We start from the raw sequence: 19,966 nt of genomic DNA on the forward strand, positions 1-19,966 counted from the left end.
TCTAAAAAGCTTTCTTAATTCAGAATGAAGTTACAGATTTAATGATCTGGATCAATGGATCCATTATGAATTATTCCGCATTGCCAACAAATAGAGGCAGGACATGTTAATTCTGGAAAAATAGGATTTTAGGATAGATAATAAAAGATTAAATGACATATCAGCAGCTAAAGCTATTCTCATGGCAACAGCTGGGTGAGAGTTAATTTTAAAATTAATGACATTGTTTGAAACAAAATAATATAATTATTGTTATTTGTGTTAAGGATAAAAATGAAAGTATTCTAGAACTTTTTGGTTAGATTTTATTACACAGATCCTTAAATAGATCTGACTAAGTAAAACAATCGCCTGCTTGAATTAAAAGCTAGTAAAATATGGTTAAGAAAAATGGTTAATCAGCAGTATTAGCCTGTTAAAGGCCTAATAGATCAATGTGATTCGAAATTTAGCAAAGGATAATTTAGCTTGATTCAAAGTTAAAAGGCAATGTACTATGGTATGATTAGTTTTTTTTGAAAATAGAATTAGATTGCTAGAATTAGAATGTTGGGAAGAAGATGAAGTTGAGGTTACAGTGCCTGAAGGTGAGGTATACGAGAACGAGAGCAAACATGAGTTTGACTAAGAAACTAAGAAAATTTACCTGTTGTAAATTACTATGATTATGGAGAAGTAAATGTCAAATTTTGTGTATGTTCTTTGAATGAACAAATGGAGGATTGTGATAGAAATTTTACATTTAGATGTGTTCTTTTATTAAAGATGTGTAATCAAGTGTTTCAGAAAAGCATAAGTTAAGACAAGCTTGCAGGGACAAAATGTTTTGAGTGACAAAATGTTTTGAGTTATAGGAGACTTAGTAGCAAAGAGACTAAGAGTACTCAAGTGACCTATTGTTGGACTTTAGGTGTAAAAATATGTGCGCAGCTCAGATCAAAATAACGATAGACAAAAGGTGTGAATTTTGAGCAGCAGCTAAAAACAGGAACTTGTATCTAGGCATGATATTGTTCTGTTTGGATATAATTTATGCAAGACAAAGATTTTGGACGAGATGCCTCCTTTTAAGGTAAACGAATGGTGAAGCCTAACCAGGATGTGTTTTGTGTATATAAGCTGGGCAAAAAGCAGAAGTCGGGGCCTTCCCATACCAGATGCGTTCTGTATGTGAATGTCTATTTCTTGCAAGAAATAAAGATCTTTATTAACCTTTGAGATGTCCTACTGTCTTACAATTATTATTTAAAGTTGAGAAAGAATTTCCACGACAAATGACGATACAATGCTCTCAGCATACTTGAAACAAAGCCAAAATAAAGTTTGGCATCAGAACCGACATAGTGCAGCCCTCTCATTGTATTATCATAAAGTGTATTTACCATTAGGCCTAAATATAGTGGTTGAATAGTTAACACCAGAGAGTTGTTCCATAAAACAAGATTAGAATACAAGCCAGGCTTATTTTGGTTAGTCAGACTTATTGTCGGTGGATTCTGTTTCATAAAGCAAACTTAAAATAGTTCAAACTCAGTTACCCTGGCAACTTATGCTGGGAAACTAGCCTGGTCCAGGGCAGGCTAACTGTCAGGCTAAGCCTCAGCTGTTACACAGATCCTCTAACACTGACCGACAAGAACACAATATTACCACTGACACTCTCTCATACCATTATTGGACTTTATTAACCACTATTAGTCCAAAAGTAAATACACAGTATACAGAAAATCAACTTAAATAAGGCTACAATGATAAATTATACAATATATAATAATAATAATAATAATAATAATTTTTATTTATATAGCGCCTTTCCAGGGCTCAAGGACGCTTTACAATAAACAAACAACAATAAAGGCAGTTGACAAAGACAGCAGACAGAACAACAGCAGGCAGTAGATGGGGCGGCAACCAGCAGAAGACAAACAGATATAACTTTGAAAAATAAAAAATAAAAAAAGAAAATTAAGAATTATAACATTCAGAAAATAGGTGAGTTTTGAGCATGGATTTGAATTCAGAGGTAGTGTTAACAGAACAGAGTGATCGGGGGAGAGAGTTCCACATTTTGGGCGCAACAACACTGAATGATCTGCCCCCATTGAAGCAAGACGATGCCGAGGGACGACGAGAAGGCTAGAATCAGCGGATCGTAAAGTGCGAGTAGGGGTGTAGGGGAGGAGTAGGTTACAGAGATAGGGGGGAGCCAGGCTGTGCAGAGACTTAAAAGTGAGAAGGAGAATTTTGAATTTGATACGGTAAGCCACAGGAAGCCAGTGAAGATCATGCAGAATTGGGGAAATATGTGCAGAACGCTTGGTGTGGGTGAGTAGTCTGGCAGCAGAGTTTTGAATGTATTGTAATTTGGAAATGGAGCTAGCTGATAGGCCAATGAAAAGTGCATTGCAGTAATCAAGACGTGAGGTGACAAATGCATGGATAACCGTTTCAGCATCTGAGATACTGATAAAGGGACGGAGCTGAGCGATACGACGTAGATGAAAGAATGCCAATTTAGTGATAGAATTAATGTGAGAGTGGAAAGATAGAGAGGAATCAAAAATTACACCAAGATTTTTAATAGTACTAGATGGTTTGATAAGAGAGCCAGCGATCTCACAGGTAAAGTTGGTAGGAATTCTATTATTGAGTGATGAGGGTCCAGTGAAAATAATCTCAGTTTTGTCCATGTTAAGTTTTAGAAAATTTGAATGAAGCCAATCTTTTATTTCATGTACACAGGCAGAGATTTTGTCAGTTGTGAGAGATAAAGTTGATGTACAGGTAGTATATAATTGAATGTCGTCAGCGTAAAAATGATAATTAAAACCATGACGGCGGAGGATCTGACCAAGAGGTATTATATAGATTATGAATAACAATGGCCCAAGAACGGATCCCTGAGGGACACCTTGCTTCAGGGGGACAGTAGGTGAGCGAAAATTCTGAAGTGAAATGTAGAACAGTCTGTCGGAGAGATAGGAAGAAAACCAGGAAAGAGCAGCACCAGAAATACCCACATCTGAAAGGCGAGAAATGAGTAGTTGATGGGAGACCGTATCGAAGGCAGAGCTGAGGTCGAGCAGCAGGAGCATAGACAGAGAACCAGAGTCACCAGAGAGAAGCAGATCATTCAGTACCTTAACTAGTGCAGTTTCAGTACTATGCAAAGGGCGAAAACCAGACTGAAAAGGATCAAAAAGATTATTTTCAACTAGAAAAGACTGAAGCTGGGAGGCAACAGTACTTTCTAGTAACTTAGCTATGAAGGGGAGATTTGAAATGGGACGATAATTCGATAAAACTGAGGGATCAAGGTTGGGTTTCTTGAGAACAGGGGTAACAGCTGCAGTTTTGAGTGACAGAGGGAATGAAGCAGAGGTAAGAGATGCATTGATGAAGTGAGAGATAGGTGCAGAAATAACTGAATGGCAACATTTCAGAAGAGTAGTAGGAGCAGGGTCAAGATGACAAGATGAAGGGTTGGATTTCAAGATTAACTCAGAGACAGAAGAAGGAGTAGACAGAGAGGCAAGGATTGACCAGGTTGATTCGGCAGATAACTAATGTTAGTAGCATCATTAAAGAGGCACTGGTTTACGGCATCTGTCTTTTCTAGCAAGTAAGTCAAGAATGAAGTGCAAAGTTCATCAGAGGCTAGAGCAACATGAGATGGAGGTTTGGTAAGTTTATTTATTGTGTTAAATAATGCTTTTGGCCTGTTACTTGATTTATTAATTGTAGCAGATACAAAACTGGAACGAGCCAGGTTCAGGGCTGATTTGTACTTTTTGATATGTTCAATAAATGCCAAATGGTGAACAGTCAAGCCAGTTCTACCAGAAAGACTCGGGAGAGTTATTTCAATAAACCATACATTTATTGACAGCTCAGCAAGCTGATAAACTACAAAGTCATTTGGCGTAGGCCCCGTCCGTAGTGCATAATCCGAGAGTATCGGATCTGCAATTCCTGCCTAGAGATGAAGGCAGGGGCGCAGCCGACCCCCCTGGGAGATATGGACGGGACCATCCTGGTGGTGGTGGGGAGGATGGGGGTAATCGTCGCTTCAGTATCTGCGAACTCAAACATGTGTAAGTACCGTGCTTTTATACAGTGAGCATAAGAATATGATTGGATAGAAGTGAAGGCAATAAGTGACGTAGTAATTGAGTCTTCCCAGCAGAACTTATGCTAAAGCTTTCATTTCTACCAGAAAGACTCGGGAGAGTTATTTCAATAAACCATACATTTATTGACAGCTCAGCAAGCTGATAAACTACAAAGTCATTTGGCGTAGGCCCCGTCCGTAGTGCATAATCCGAGAGTATCGGATCTGCAATTCCTGCCTAGAGATGAAGGCAGGGGCGCAGCCGACCCCCAAAAATAGGTGGAGTATGACTACGCTGGAACGGGGCACGCCAACCCCCAAAAGATGGTAACTGAGTATACCCACCAGTCTAGAGTCCTGGGGTTCCTGAAAAATAGAGAAGGAAGAAACAAATGGTGAAGATACAAATTAGATGTGAAAATACAGCGTGCCTAAAGTTTAATAGGGGAGAAGGACAGATAATTCTAAAATAACTATGTTTTTATATGTTAAATTAAAAGTATTTTATTTTATTTATTTATATATTTATTTTTTAATTGCCAGTTCACTCCTAGGAAAACACAGAGACAAGGCCTCATTGGACCGGCAATGCCGCTTTTGGCTTGCATAGACAAGGCCACATTGGACCACACAGACAGCCGCCTTGGCAAAATAATAAACAGGCCTCCTTGGACCACATATAGCAGCCACCTGGGGCTGAGCATAACACAGACTCTGGCCTCATTGGACCACATGGCCTTTATAGACCACAGAGACGAGGCTTTAATGAGCCACACGGCCACAATAGACCACAGAGACGAGGCTACTAAGCCACAACGGCCGCTAATGCCACAAAGAGACGAGGTAAGACTGGACAACACATAAGGTTTTTTTTTTTTTTTTTTTTTTTTTTTTAAACAGGATACAACAGCTTTAAGATCACGAAACCTATGCCCCGGGGGGCAACTGGCCACCATTGCATCTTTTAAGGACAAGACCGAGCCACTAGAGCCACATAAAGACAAACCACACAAGACTACGGCATCTAAGCCACATTAAACCTCTGCCCCAAAGGGGCCACTGGCCATTCAGGCATCTTTTTAAAAGGACAAGGCAAACATATGCCACAAGGCGCCAAGCCCCACATGTACACAAGGCCCACGTGGCCACAAGGCCACTAATGCCACACGTAGACAGACATACTTGAGTACAAGGCCACTAGGCCACATTTAACCATGCCATGAAGGCCACAAGACCACGAGACAAGGCCACATTAGGCTACACGGTCACAGTAGACCACACAGAACATAAAGGGTTCCAAACCATAAGCCCACACATAGACGAGACGTACAGACAACGGCCACTAAGCCACACGGAACGAGGCCATAGGGCCACAGCCTGGAGGCCGAACATAGGACATGGCGACATGGTACCACGAAGCCATGAGACCGCCACAGAGACGAGGCCCACCGGGCCACAAGGCTGCTAAGCCACACTGAACGAGGCCAACGAGACAGAGCCACTAGGCCACACAGAACCTGCCATACTTAATGGCCACAAGACCACGGGACAGCCACATTAGGCTACACGGTCACAGTAGACCACATAGAACATGAATATCGCATGAAATAGTCACTGTTTTTTTTTTTTTTTTTTTTTTTTATTATATAATTATAATTATTATTATTTATTTTTGTTTTTAAATTAAATGACGAACATGTAACAAAGGCACAACGGCTGCTACAGCCACATAGAGACGAGGCCACATTGAACAGAGCCGCTAAGCCACACAGAATAGATGACTAGATAGTCATTGAGGAGTGCTGGCTAGAATAATAACAGGATGAAGGAAATAAGATTGACACCACCACCAGTAGTTGCATAGTTTTTTACCTTATGGTTATTGTAGAGCTTGCTGGGCTTGAAGAATAGTTTTAGAATCTGGTCTTATATAAGACTTGAATGCAGAGGAAGACCATCTGCCCAGGATCTTGAAAGCTGAAGTAGAAATGCCACGTTCAGCTGCTGTAGTGGCTGCCCCAATCCTAAATGAATGACCATTATACTGGAGGGGAGATAACTGCAGCTTTTGAGGACAGAACTAGATGAGTCCTGAACCAGGATTTAGAGAGAGATGCTTCGTAGGTAGGAAAATGGGGAAAGTGATCTGAGAATCTAGAGCCGATTTTAGGAATGTAATCAGATGAGAAGGGACAAAATGTATTGCTAATTTTAGAAATTGTTGATATGATACCAGAAACTTGAGTCGGTTGGAGTGCTTAAGAAAGAGTAAAGAAATTAGGGGAGAAGGTGAATCAGAAAAAGGACCTAGGGCAAGATCGGAGTGTTAGATCTGAAGAAAATTCCCCTGGATGCATGAGCCATGAACATAGTTAAACATGGATACGATCTGAATATGAAAATAGGAAAAGTAACCAAGATGGATGGGAGGTAATAAAAGGGGGTTAAATGGATTTCGCTTTCCTGTAATGTTACTGTTAAAGCATAACCAACATCTGCAAAGTTACAATGCACAAGTTCAAGCATTGAAGATTTAATTTAAAGAGATCGCTTTTTAAGGACTACAACAATGCTGAGAGGGACTGTGCGGCATTCCTTTGGATTAGTGGCATCACAAACCATAAAGTTATATATTTAGCTCCCGGAATATGATTTATAGCATAACAAACAGAATGAGCTGTCAATACTAGAAGATAACTACGCATAAGCTACATGATACATCAACCAACCATCCGGAAATGGGGTATACATGTTGACGCTTCTTGAGTCTCTCCATCTTTGGCTGACTTGGTTTGAATATAATCTAAAAGTTTTGAAATGTCTGTGAGAGGTAATCAAAGCTGCAAAACGAGCTGTTGAACTCCAGCCCTGTTCCGGGAGCAGCAGCTCGACTGCATCCAAAGGGACGACAAAAACCATGCGCTTTACTCACCCTCAATGACAATTCCAGCATAGGATATGAAATGTATTTAGGACATTCCAAGCCAAACCCCTCACACACACCATGGGGACACAGGAGACCCACCACACATCAATTTTAGGAACAACCGGCCGTGATCCGGATAAGAAATTAGGAATCTGAAAGAAAAGCGAAACAAAATCAATTCTGCAGAAATACAAGCTTTAAAGGTGTAGGGAGCCACATCTTCAGTGATATACTGTCTAGCTGGATTGAGCAGAGTGACTAATTTATTTGATCACAGTTAGAGGAGGGCAGGGTGATGGATAAGGGTTGCTGAAGGCAGAGCCGCCTGAAGACTACAGTGCGTAGCTATGCATTGCAGTGGTCAGGAATGTGCTTGCGGGACCTTAATCATGAAATTGGAGACTACTGATTGCCAGCTGAACGTCTCGGGAATAGCATGATCGTCTAACACGATCTGCCTTAGGAATGCAACCGAGCTTCGTTAGCACGTACAACATAAGTTTTGCCACCACTTCGAACCCAGAGATGTTAGCAGCCGCTATAAGATAATTCGATGAAATGCGAATGAACGGAGTCTGAGCAGGCTTGGTAAATTATCTGACCTTTGGTATTCCAAATGTCCAAATCTGAATGGATATGCACCCTTCGACTATGGCCAGTGTTAACAGACGAGAAATAAATGCCCTGCCTTAAAGAGATACTTATACTAGAATTTTTTTTTTTTTTTAATCTTTTTTAACTCAGTGCAATACTTACCTGTAGTAAGGTGACTGCATACCGAAAAGATACCTCAATCACACTTGATATTCTGTTGTTGACTTTGAGCATAGAATCTTTCTCAGCTGGCAGCGTACACCTGACATTACTCTCAAGTTATATGAATGAAGTTATTCACGACCGAGAGATCACTGCCATGGCAACCAAGTGAGTCCCTTGAATAGAAAAATAGGTGAACATTTAAATCATACAGATAATTAAATCATACAGATAAGTAAATATAATGTCATTCGAGTCTTCTTGACTGACGTTCGTCTGGTGATTGGTTGAATTATATAGTCTACACTTATAACTGTTAGTTCTACTATGTTAGGCAAGTTTTGGCAAAGTCTGTGACCTTGACCCGAGCATCCTTAGTCTGCCTTTGTACATTTAATATCGAATCCTTATAATGTCTATATTTCTATGACACATATCGGTGGATTAAAGTAGTCGCCAAGAAAATTTGGGTTATGGCGGTTGTACCATAAATCTGTCAGTGAAGAACTTAAATGCAAGAATTAAAAGATCGTGATATGAAAAATCATATCATTGTAGGCCTATATGCAACAAGTCGAATTGATAGAGATATAGAGAATTATTAGCACTGTAAATTTATGATTTACTTCTTTTGTATTAAACACTCCTGCTACATACCCTACATATACCCTTCATAACCATGTCTACTACGGCATACGTATAACGTCCAACAAACAACTTGCTTCTGATATGGACATATATTTATATCACTTTCAAATTTTTACAAACCCTTTATAAATTTATAACTTATGTATTTATTTTTATTTTTAATTTAACAGTAGCTATTAATTGCTTTTGTTTTATGTTTGAATAATAGATAGTTATATTTACAGAAAATGAACGGAGATAAAATTCCCCCTTTATTGTTAAAGCGCAGCATTTAAGTCGAAATTTTACCGGCGGTCGGGAAGTGACTAGCAAACGTCTCCATGAAGGCCGAAGCAATAACGAATTCAGATAAGGGCGTAAACGAGTTGAATAGGTATGCTCCTTTATTGAAAGGCACGTCATAGTGAGCAGATGAGGAGCGCGAGCTGCAAATGGCATATACATAAAGCCAATTTGATAAAGTTGCTCTTAAGCTTGATTTAATTATTTTCAGCAACCCAGCTGTTAATATTTTGCAATTAACCATGAGAGCGTGGAATCAACAACGCTGAAATAGATTAGTAGCTACTGCGCTGTGGATATCATACGTGTCCACCAGTCCCTTCTTTTTAAAGCGTTACAGTATGTTGCGGTGCAGACTGTAGGCTATGTATTGGCAGTGTTTTTTTTTAGAAAACTACCGTGTCTCCAGAGTCACAATTGAACTTTACCGCTGATGAAGGGAGCAGTAGAGTAGCAAATTAATATACTTACCTGAATGGAATTTAATCATAGTAGCCTAATAGGGATATAAACAGTGGCCGCGGGAAGCTATTCAACGTGAAAGCCTTGAAAATGGAACTTGAACTTGAAAACCCTGTTAGGAGATCGTCTCTCGTGAGATTTAAAGCCGCCACATTCTTGTTTCCTCTGCAAGCGTGGTGCATTCGCGCACCGCGAAAATGGCTGAGATCAAATCAACGATATGACTTGTGTTGTTATATGATTGGATTCGAACGCAAGTGAAGGAACGCCGGTGTCATACTGCGCATTGAATTGAAGCGTCAGCAACTGCTAACTGAATTGAAGCGTCAGCATCTGCGAACTAATCGTCGCTTCAGTATCTGCGAACTCAAACATGTGTAAGTACCGTGCTTTTATACAGTGAGCATAAGAATATGATTGGATAGAAGTGAAGGCAATAAGTGACGTAGTAATTGAGTCTTCCCAGCAGAACTTATGCTAAAGCTTTCATTTCTCCTGTAGTAACGCTCAAGCCGTCTACCAGTGGCCTTTAAGATACGGAGCTCAGGAGTGTACCAAGGAGACGAATGTGTGGAAGGGACACTTCTGGTCTTGACAGGAGCATGCTTATCCAAGATATCCGAGATTACGGAGTTATAGTTAGATAGTATCAGTGAGGGTGAAGAGATATCAAAGACATCAGAGAGATTAGAAGAGTAAATGGAGGTACAAAATAATGCAGTATCAACAGCTTTGAGATTGCGGTAAGATATGACAGTTGTAGAACAATTCTTATGCATAGGCAGGCTGAAGCTAAAATCAAGAAATTTATGATCAGAGATACCAGTGTCGGTAGAAATGATGGAAGAGATATTGGCCCTTGATGTACAAATCAAATCAAGGGTATGACCACGCGTATGAGTAGGAAAATTAACATGCTGAATTAGATTAAAACATTCAAAGATAGAAAGTAACTGGTTGGTGTTAGAGCAAACAGCATCAACATGAATATTAAAGTCACCAAGCAGTAGAATGGGAAATGACAATGAGCAGGCAAGGGTCAACAGTTCACTGAGTTCAGAAAAGAAGTTAGACAGGACCTTAGGAGGTCGATAGAGCAAAATAATTATGAGAGAGTCAGCCTTCAAAACCATGTACTCAAATGTATTGGTGTCATGAAAGTCAAGTTGCTTGATTCGGAGGTTATCACGATGGATGATAGCGAGACCACCCCCTTTACCATGGGGTCTTCTGGAGTTCTGGAGTTATTGTTCTGGACAGATAATTATATCCATCTGGCGTAAGTAGATTTAACTGTAGAAAATCATCAGGAACTTGCCAAGTTTCATATATTAATATATATTATATATATATTAAATATATATAGATAGATAGATAGATAGATAGATAGATAGATAGATAGATAGATAGATAGATAGATAAATACAATATATATACTACAGGTTTTCTTTTTTTACTGGCTGAATGTTTTGTGCCCAAGATTTAATTAGATTGTTTTAAAGATTTATGAATACATTTCTCTCTGGTTTTGTTTGGCAGCTGTAGTACATGTTTATGATTAGAAGAACATTAGAACACAATCTAAAAAAATAATAATAATTAGAAAAGCACAGTATAAATTTGAACTGGTAAGATGAATCTGAGCTTAGTAATTGACAGTATATTAACCTACATTTGATTTACCCCATTACAATAGTCCCTTTAAAGTTATTGCTATCATAAAAATACACTTGTAGGTTTAAAATTCTAAATAAGGCACATCTAATGTCCAAATAACAAATATTTTAGCATATATATATATATATATATATATATATATATATATATATATGTATATATTATGTACTTTATTGTGACTTTCAATTCAAACACATTTAACACAATTATACAAATGGACAGTTCCTTTAAAGACATCATATATTCCCCCAATAAATATTCATTTATTATTTATTTTTCCTTCTACTTTTTTTTTCTTTTGTGATAATACCCACCAACACATAGCCTAAAAAACACATGATTAGAACAATAACCAAAAAGTACATAGTTAGACACTTTTACATATGATTTAAGGGGGGAAAGACAAAAAACAATAAATAAATATTAATAAAAATTTAACATTCACATATTTATATCAAACTCTTATAATGACACATAATTCCTAATAGTCATTCAAGTAACATTATTTGAATATCAAATATTCAATATTAAATAAGTAAATAAATAAAATAACAAATAACTAGGCTAGAAATAAAAGGGAGGGAGGGTTATATAAAAATGTAGTTAATGTAGGCTAATATATATTCCTTTATTTTATGGAATATTCTTTGATTTTAGAGTTGCACATATCTTTTCAAAATGTATACATTTGCTCTTAATTTCATGTTATCCTCTCCATAATGTACTTTAGAAACTAACTCTAACCACTCATTTAAAACTGGGGATTCTTGCTTTCTCCAAAAAATTAGTGCATTAAAAGCTGTAATTCTCAGCATTCTAAATAAGTATACATCATCTTTATTAAGTAGCATAGGTCCTGTACCCAAAACTATATGTTTGTATCTTAATATATTTAGTTTCTTAATAAAAATCTTCCCTGAATTAGGCTACTTCTGTTCACTGAAGTACTTCTGTCACTAGAAGTTTACGGCAACTTATCCAACATCCTAAAGATAAATTATTATAATTAGAAGATATTTCTATTGTTATAAAATATCGCATATTAATTTTCCAAGCAAAATGTATATTTTAGTCAGAATTATTGTGCTCCTATTTGGCGCGCATGCGCGCAGCAGCGCTTGTTCAATATGAAGATTAGCAGCAAAATGGATACATTTGCACGACTTTCTAACATTTACAGATGGAGAATATAACTGTAAAATGTAAGTTTTGCACTGAGGGGGAAAAAAAAACATGTCACAAACGCATAAAACAGCACAAAATATACGCTGTGTGATGGTGGATCGATTTGATCCACGATCGACCTCTAGGGCTGCTTCAGAAACGCGTGCACACGCAATTATCTAGACTTGATAAACCTGGATCAAATTAGTGAGATTGCGTGAACTTCAATTACCTTTTATGGAACCACTTTAGCCCCAACTTATTTGTTAGGCTCATTCAAGTCCGGTTTTGGAGTTTAATTCCCGCTTTTCTAAGCGTCTTTTATGGAACAACCAGCTGTTCACAAGTTCTTACTTAAAGCTGCAGTCCGTAACTTTTTTGGGTTAAAAATTACCAAAATAAATGTGAGCAAGTACATAACCAGCCAGTGTTCAAAACTATCTGCTTGCCTTAGCTCAAAACGGTAATGCTTGTAATAAAGTTTTTTATTCCAGTGGTACTGGTGGATTTCCGCGGTAAATTTGAGCATGTCTTTGCGTCATTACGTCACATCTGTCCACATAAAGAAGAGTCTCGGCTAGTAGGCTATGAGTGTGAGGATGTTGGAGGTGGAGATTTATAGCCTTTTCTCACAGCACTTGACATAATTAAACTTATCAATTTGATGGCGGATCCAGAAAGGTTCAAACAACAATCACCAGTGTCAACTGGAGATTTACCCATTGTAAAATACAAAAGACTTCGGACTTCGGAGTAGACATGTGCCGGTATTCGGTAATGCGATAAATCACGGTAATGAATATGCTCAATATTGTTATCGCTGGCACTTCAAAATACCGTGTAAAATAATAGATCCGAATTTAGATTTTTAGAACGCACAATTAGCTTATTTTCCATCGACCGCTTCAAAAACAGTGCGTATATGCTGCGCAAAACACGTACGCACTCTGATGTAAACAATCGCCACATGTATGCTAGCCTGGGTGCCAGCCCGAACCCCGCCCACAATATTTTTTGGTCGGGAAGTTCGGTCTGGACTCGCTCCGTTGAGGAGCTATTATGCCCGAACAAAAATTGTTCGGACCAATCAAATTGTCAGGGCGGGCTTTATACGATGATGGACAGATAAGCAACGGTAACGTCATCATCCACGTCATCAACGAGCGCTTGGGTTGAATTCAAATGACTGCCGCTGAAGAATTGAGATTTCACGAGTTCACGCTTACAAATAAGTCAGATAGAATAAATGCATATTTGGCGTGCTGTCCGAGGAGAGGCTTCGGGCTCGGTATTCGGCCCGAACCCACAGTACTCCCCCCGTATTCCTGGCTGTGGAAGAACAAGCCAAGAGTGAGTGCAGGGATGCTGAAAACTGTCATGTTAGGTGAGTTGACCGAGTGAATAAATATATGCTTTCCTCTCATGCTGATAGACGGTTGATTGGATTGATTATTTGAATGTGCTCCTCCTGAAATTTATTTATAAAACATCATGTGTAGATTCCGCCATCGCGTCTGTTATAGAAGATATCGACAGCGCATTAATTTTAAAAGAGGAACAGAGAACCGCGATCGGAAACATGAATGAAAAACATACGTCACTTACTCCGTTGCTCTGATTGGTTGTAGGTCTATCCAATTGAGTGCAGAGGAATTTTTTTTCCTGCTTCGGTTGAAACACGCCCCATAATCAAAGCTCAATGGAGAAGTATCAGACTCACATTCTGACTAGAATTGAGTATGACGACGTCAGGCTACATGTATGCACTAGGGCTTTGACTTTTGCCCAAAAATCATATTCGAAGTTCGTTTGTTTATTAATATTCAAATATATTTGAATATTTATTAACAATATTTTGACCATTTGCCTTCAGTAAGACCTATATTGGTATCAAACGTAAGTTGTATATGTTCTGTCCACCAGAGGGCAGTGTATCAATCAATGTCAATAGGCAGGCAATGACGTTTTTTAGAAAAACACACGGTCACGTTTTCAGTCACGCTGTCGCGTGGTATGTGAGTTTGGTCCTACATATTTTACACATCACTTTGTCCTTACTTGTGATTTTTCCCTGTTTCTTTGGGAACCCAAAGTAGAGCCACACGTTGCTTTTCAAATTGTCAGGAGTGTACATTTCGAACTCCTCGTCAGGCGTGGTTGTTGTAGGCGTTGGCGCGGCCATTGTTTTGGTATACAAAATAGATGCTAAACAATCTAACGTCACCTACAGGAGCCCAGATGAGATGACCAATAATAGCCTTGCTAATGAGCTCACGATTCACAACTTCACCAGGCGTGGAAAAAGCCGTTTCACTGAATTTTTCGCTGGAAATGAACATTGCTTTTCTCAACTCCTCTCGTCACCTCTGAGCATTTCCCGGGTATACCCTGAAACGTCACTATCTCTGCTCTCCAAATATCAGACATGGGGACTTGTGACTTGGTGACTTGGACTCGAGTCGCTATTTTTATGACTTGTGACTTGACTTGACAAAAAATAAAATACTTGAGACTTGACTCGGACTTGGAAGTTAAAGACTCGGGACTTGACTTGACTTGAGACACGATGACTTGAATGACTTGAGTGTTAATCACATAATTTTTTTCAGTTTGAATATAAAATATATAAATTATTTTAAAAAATAAAGTTGATTACCCAGCTGGAGCGCAGGCTGAGAATAGCGTGGTCATGACTGGATCACTACACTATCATCACTCGCGCCCTCTCGTACCTTGCACACCACGCCCACTTAGATCAGATATCACATCAACATGTCAGCCGGAGGGGTACTGAGGGTCATCGCTTTCGGCTTCGAGAATTATTCACAAGATGGCAAAAGACGAACAGCGCTTTGCAAGACATGCACCATTAACATCGCGGGCGCGGCCAACTCTCACGCATTCACCGTGAGACACACGCGACACTGACTTTTCACACGCTCTCATTCATTTTCTCACGCACAGAAAAATCGTGACACAAGAGCAGGTTACGATATAAAAAAATCTCAGCTCTCAGATTCTGTCATTTTTATTACGAAATTCAAACAATAAATACCGTTTTGGCGCTTGTAAATGTGACGCAGATCCCTAGCGCAGCACGTGAACCGATCATCTCTAGCTAGTAAATAAACACGAATGAACAATGTTGAAAGATACAGTAGCCTACAGCTGAACTTACCGAAATGTATATTCCTCATACATAATATCGACCAATCAATCAAACAAATGGGTCAATAAAACAGCTGGAGAACAATTATGTCACATAACATTTACCTCAGGAAAGCCATTTGATGACCATATAGGCTATAGCACGTTAGTTGGCTAGAAAAAGTATTTTGCTAAATATGTGTACTATATTACATATTTATTATATTTTTACTTATCATTAAATAAAGTTGTTATTATAATAAAAAACGCATTATATCTCTCTGTATGATTACAGCATTAGGTGAGTTGTTTTTTTCTTGAGAAAAATTAGTGCCTATCTTGTGTAGCCTACCTAATATTTATCCAAATGAGTCAATATTAAGTCAGATCACAATAATTGAATTGAAATAATAAAAAAGCGTAGCTTACCAGAAATTGTACCATGTAAACATTGTAACATGTTGTCACTAAACCGAATACAATTCAGTTTAGTTACTAAAATGTTTTGACTATTACAATACACTTATTGTAAACACAGTTTACGTACAACATTAAACTTTGTTACATTTTAAACACTGTTGGCAGAAGTGAAAAATAATTAATTTTATGAAGTTACAATTTTGCTTGATTCCATGATGTATTTTACTGAACATTTACAATGCAATTTATTTGCATTTACAATGCAAATCCAAATTATTGTAATTTATTGACAGTAACTGATATCTTGTCTTTTCACTTTATTAAGATCAGATTCTGCAGGTAAAATTACAATAATAAGGTGACTTGACTTGGACTTGACTTGACCTACTACAGGACTTGACTTGACTTGACTTGACATAGCCTGTGACTTGACTTGACTTGACTTGCCCAAGAAAAAAAATACTTGGGACTTACTTGAGACTTGAAGGTTAAGACTTGAGACTTACTTGAGACTTGCATATGTATGACTTGGTCCCATCTCTGCCAAATATGTTGTTACACGTTGTATAAAACCAATCAAAAAGCTTAGAAATGTACACAAACGCTGATCATTTGTCAATGGGAAGCCCCGTTTTGACTGACCGGCACGCGATTGGTCCAGCCATCCTCCTGTCAGACTCGCAGCGCTCTGTGTAAACAAGCTAGCAGATCTCCTCAGAAAGATTAAATATTATTCATTTGAGAAATGTCGCTGTCAAAAGAGAGCAAAGTCGCCAAAGCATTGAACTAGAGGCTTCTAACCTAAGCTCTGCTGCTGGTCAGCAAGAGTGGCTAAGGCTAGTCAGTGATTTTTTGGGATCTGGAGACATGTCATCCACTGATGACAGCGACAGCGAAAGTGACAGCCCTGTGGAAGAGGATCACGACGATGATGAAAACGTTGAACAGCCTCTGACTGATGTCGGGGAAGTTAATAGTATCATGTCTAGTTGTGAAGTAGTGAGCGAGATGACGAGCAAAAATACGTGCATTTTGCTGTAAAGGGTGTAAACTCAACGATGGAGAGCCGTGTTTTCGGTCATTTGATGAAGATTTCGTTTATGAGATACGTCTGTCTATGGCCTCTCTCACCGAATACGAGAAAGACCTGGGGTCTCATTTATAAAGCGTGCGTACGCACAAAACGGGGCTGGAAACGTACGTACGCCAGTTCCCACGCAAAGGTTGTGATCTATAAAAAACAAACTTGACGGGAGAATGTGCGCACCTTTAAGCAAACTTTGAGCCGTGCGTACGCACATTCTGGAGACAAAGGGAATTGGCGACACCGATGGTGAGCTGGAGTTAAGTGTCTTTTTGGTCACTTTTAGACAGACAATCTAAAGAAAATTTAACATATACAGAAAGATAATACAGATATAATTTCACTCACCAAGCCTGTCACTTGAAGCAAATATCCATCCCTTCTTAAATGTCCGCGCCAGCGAGCGCGTTGGGCCGTTTAGTGAAACTGACGCAAATAACAGTTTAAATAAATAAAATAATGATTTAAACTAATGGAGTTAAGCACTTAAACATGAAATCATTACTGAGAAGTTACAACATTTTTATATTCAAATTCAGTCAATAGAAATATTTGTTGTTAATGCGGTGTTTTTGAACACTTTTCCTCTGGCATGCTTTGTTTTAATGTTTTAACCACAGAGATAACTGCTTATCATGATAATACCAGATTGTCTGAGAAAATAGTTTCGTGCAAATAATGCCCAAGGCCTATCTGTTTCCATTAAAAGTATTAAAAATACAGTTCGGCCACTGGAAAAGATTGAGAAAAACTTTCTCTGAAATGTGTTTTACACTATTTGATTTATGTATTCAAAAACAAGGCAAGATATAGGCAACTACTTGATTTTTATTCATGTAATGTGTCTTGTACCTTTAAACGTTATCACGTGGATGAATAATCATATGCAAATGATATGCAGATGAGGATCTGCATAGTAAAACTAGGCGTTGTAAGCTCCATATATGGTTATTTCGGGGAGGAGACGCATGTGCGCACAATCTTCCGCTGAGTGGGATTTATAAAGTGAATTCTGCGCAGGTTCTGGCGTACGAACGGTTTTATAAATCCGAATATTATTTTGCGTACGCCATTTTTGGCTTTCGGGCGCACGTACACTTTTAGTAAGGTTCCTACGCACAGTTTTATAAATGAGACCCCTGGGGCCTCATGTATAAAACTTTGCGTAGATTTCATCCTTAAAGTGTGCGTACGCACAAAAGTTTTCAGATTTATAAAACCGTTCGTACGCCAGAACCTGCGCTGAATTCACTTTATAAATCCCAGTCAGCGGAAGATTGTGCGTACATGCGTCTCCTCCCCGAAATAACCATATATGGAGCTTACAACGCCTAGTTTTACTATGCAGATCCTCATCTGCATATCATTTGCATATGATTATTCATCCACGTGATAACGTTTAACGGTACGCAGCTCTTAATTCAGAACTAGCTATTATGGCGAAATGCATTGCTCTGCATTTTAGTGACAGTGGGTTGTTCTTGTTTTTATTTTAGCATAAGCCAAAAAAAGTTGACAGCTCTCCTGAAGCATTACAAAGAACATGGGTTAACCCCCCGTGTAAAAACATCCGGTGGCCGTCAGAAATCAGACAAGCGCCTGCTCACGTATGATGACATCTGTCGTGTGGTATCATTCATCGCCAACTTCGCGGAGCTTCACGGACTGGTTCTTCCAGGTCGAGTCCCTGGCTACAAACGTTTTGATATCAAGTTGCTGCATGCCCTCTCATTACACCAAGGCCACAGTTTTTCGTGCCTATGAACAGACAGTTATGTCAGGAGGTAGGTATTCTTTATTAATGAGCATTTCAGTGCTGAATTGATAAACCTATTATGCTGAAAAATAACTTAACAATGTGATAATGAATGTCATTCATTAGTTTGCACATGTAGCCTATGCCTGCTGAGTGATCTTTAGTGAAAGGCTTGTCAGTTAATGATAGACTGTAATTGATGGAAATTTTTTTAAGTGCATTAATAGTGCATCAAAACCAAATTGAGGAAGTTCTTCCCAAACTTTGTTTTATCAGAACAACTTTCGGCGCCTGTGGAAGACCCTTGTGCCCTTCATAGTCCGGACGAAGCCAATGACTGACTTGTGTTGGGAATGCCAAAAAAACAACTCGACCATCTACAAGTCTGCCAACCTGACCGAAGCAGAGAAATCCGAGCGATGCAGAAACCAGGAAGACCACCTCATGAAAGTTATATTAGAACGCTCACTGTATCAAGACATGGTTCAGAAGGCCAAGGATACTGTAAAAGATCATGGCATTCATGAACTCGGTCCTTGTGATCCATGCTCCAGAGAAATCACAATGCATTACTCGTTTGCATTGCTCGTTCGGGGCAGTCAAGGACTAGTGGTTAGGGAGTTGGACTGGTAACCCAAAGGTTGCTGGTTCGATTCCAGAACCGGTGGGAAAATGACTGAGGTGCCCTTGAGCAAGGCACCTAACCCCTAATCGCTCCCTGGGCGCCACACAAAGGCTGCCCGCTGCTCTGGGTGTGTGTATCCACGTTTGCAGTGTGTGTGTGTTAACTACTCACTACTCTGCTCCTAATGTGTGTGCATTAACTTGGATGGGTTAAATGCAGAGGTCAAATTCCAAGTATGGGTTACCATACTTGGCCGTCACGTGTCACTTTCACTTTCACTTGATTTTGCCCAGCAGGTGCATTTTCCCTCCAATCCACTTCAGCCCGGTCCTGTGTACTTCTTGACCCCTCGAAAATGTGTCTTGTTTGGCATTAACCGTGAGGCTATTCCAAGACAGGTTAACTACCTTATCGATCACCAAAGGGCCAATTGCTGTGGTGTCATTCCTTGATAAATTTCTTCACTCAATATGGCATGGGTGAAAAGCATGTCCAGCTACATTGTGACAACTGTGTAGGCCAGAACAAGAACGATACTGTGCTACAGTACCTGCTATGGAGAGTTCTTCATGGATTGCATGAAACAATTTCATTGAACTTTCTCATTGTGGGCCATACAAAGTTTGCACCAGATTGGGCATTTGACTTGGTGAAACAAAGCTATCGCCGAAAGATGGTATCATGTCTGGACGATATTGCTGATGTTGTTCGAAGCAGCACACTGACTGGAGTTAACATCCCGCAACTGGTTGGACGGGAAGATGGGGAAGTCATAGTGAAGCAGCGTGATAGGCAGTCATTCCTGAAGCCATTCTTCTGACATCTCCCGGGAATAACCCGACACCAGCATTATCGGTATGTAATTTATGGTACTATAATACTAATGGCGTATCTATTATGCTCAAGTG

Source organism: Rutilus rutilus (genome assembly GCF_951802725.1).
Source record: "Rutilus rutilus genome assembly, chromosome: 6".
In the NCBI taxonomy this organism is placed as follows: Eukaryota; Metazoa; Chordata; class Actinopteri; order Cypriniformes; family Leuciscidae; genus Rutilus; species Rutilus rutilus.